This window comes from Rutidosis leptorrhynchoides, chromosome 6 (genome assembly GCF_046630445.1).
Source record: "Rutidosis leptorrhynchoides isolate AG116_Rl617_1_P2 chromosome 6, CSIRO_AGI_Rlap_v1, whole genome shotgun sequence".
Classification (NCBI taxonomy): domain Eukaryota; kingdom Viridiplantae; phylum Streptophyta; class Magnoliopsida; order Asterales; family Asteraceae; genus Rutidosis; species Rutidosis leptorrhynchoides.
In genome coordinates this window covers 213794949-213797567 of record NC_092338.1, presented here as the reverse complement: position 1 = coordinate 213797567, position 2619 = coordinate 213794949, and positions in this window count along the sequence as shown.

The following is a 2619-nucleotide window of genomic DNA, read 5'->3' as shown; positions in this document are numbered from 1 at the left end:
ATTAAAACTAAAAAAAAACAAATTAAATAAAAACCTCAATTAAAAATTGATTAAATAACTAAAACCCTAATTAATAATTAATAAATAATAATAATTATTAAACACAAACCCTAATTGTACGTACTAGGATCAGGCCTGTCTTTTCACCTCATGCGATCGCATGAGGTGTTAGTTGTTCTTCCATGCGGTCGCATGGCAGTGGATACCAGGCATGTTTGGGCAGCTACAGTGTTCGGGCCCGAATACATTTTTAATTATTTTTTTCTGTTTTTAATTTAAATAAAATATTTATATAAATTAAATAAAACTTATATTTAAAAACTAAAATAGAAAAATAAAAATACTTTATAATTTTAAACAAACTCTTAAAAATATATATTTTTTGTTTTTTTTCTTTTTATATTTTAGTATTTTTAATATTTAAAACGTATTTTTACAAAAAGAAATTAAAACTTAATAATTTTTTTATAGCGTTTCGCTTTCAGCGTTGATGAGAGTCCCCGACAGCGGCGCCAAAAATACTTGATGTGCGCAGAGGTGTATACGAAATAGTTATATTTTTATTGCGAAATACTATTAAATACGATACAATTTTACACAAGTTATTTATTTATTTATAGAGTGGAAATACCTAAACCTTGCTACAACACTTATAGGCAGTGTACCTAATCGTACAGTAGTGTAGTTTTTAGTAAGTCCAGTTCGTTTCGCAGGGAGCTAGCCAAGTTTAACGCTATATTTTTAAAACTATATTTGTATAAATATATATATATATATATATATATATATATATATATATATATATATATATATATATATATATATATATATATATATATATATAAAAGTTGTATTATTATTATTATTATAAAAGGGGGTTTTTACCTTTTAATGACCGGTTTGTCAATTTTATGTCTTAAGTCGCAGTTAAAACTTAATGTAAAAATATTAAAAATAAATATAACTTAATTTAAAGCGTAAAGTAAATGACAATAACTAAAGTGCGATAAATTAAAGTACGATAAATAAAATGACGATAAATAAAATTGCGATAATTAAAAAGTACGATAATTAAAAGTGCGATAAGATATAAAATAAATGAATTATGCTTATTTAAACTTCCATAATCATAATGTTCGACGTGTTGATTTTAGTTTATTACCATGGGTCAATTGTCTTTTGTCCTGGATTATTCGATATGTCCATACGGTTTTGTCCATAATAGTCCATCAGTCATAAATATAAAGTGCGAGAGTCTTCGTCAAATTATCCTTATACCCGAAGTCAAATATTCCAACTAATTGGGGATTCGAACTGTAACAAGGTCTTAATACTTTGTTTAATGAATACACCAGGTTATCGACTATGTGTAATCCAAGGTTTTACTACTTTGTTAACAATTACACCAATTACCATTGAATGTAATCCACCCCTGTTTTAATGAGTCCATTAACTATTAATCCATTCCCGTGTCCAGTAAAATGAACGATAATTCGTATTTATAGATATCCCGCCCACCGTACCCGATTAAGCGTATGTGGTTATATATAGATACGTCAAATTGTAATCTTTATATTAAATTAACGAGGTATCGTTTAGTTAATATAAAGCCCATTAATAGCTCATAGTCCAATTTCCACAAGTGTCATTCTTTTGTCCAAACCCCAATTATGGTACAAAGCCCAATTATCCCGTCTTTAATATTTAGCCCAACATCACGATTATTTCAGCTTAAATAAGCATAATAATAACTTAGCTACGAGACATTATTTTAAAAAGGTTGAACATAACTTACAATGATTAATAATAGCGTAGCGTTACACGGACAGAATTTCGACTTACACACTTACAACATTCGCCAACATAACCTTATTATTAATCTTAAATTAAAATTAAAATTATAAATATAAATATATATAAATATATATATATATATATATATATATATATATATATATATATATATATATATATATATATATATATATATTGAGAGATAGAGTAATAGATTAGAAAAAGATGTATATTTCGTTGACCAAACGTTGCAATTTATAGTACTTGAACTGCTACAGGGCCTCATGCGACCGCATAAAATTTACACTACCTGGCCATACGATCGCATGGCCAGCTGTACCAGCTCACAATGAGTTTTAAACGTGGGCTGCTGAGTTTATAATAATATATAATATAATATATATAATTTTATATAATTAATTATATATTATATTATATTCTTGTGCATTGTTGACTTGTAATTTTAGCTCCGTTGCGTCACGCGTTGATAGTTGGTTCATGTCCCGGTTCTGAATTTTCGAACGTCCTTGCGTACTATTTAAAATCTTGTACTTTGCGTTTTGCGGCTCGTACTCTTGTAACTTTTAGACGTTTCTCATCAATAAATTGAACCACTTTGATTGTTCTTTGTACTTTTTAGCTTTTTGGTCGTTTGCGTCTTCAAATCGTCGAATCCGTCTTTTGTCTTCACCTTTTATTATTTTAAACGAATATCACTTGTAAATAGAACAATTGCAACCAAAATCTTGTCTTTCTTGAAGGATAATGCTAAGAAATATATGTTCGTTTTTAGCATTATCAATTACATTTGGTTACATCGCGAGG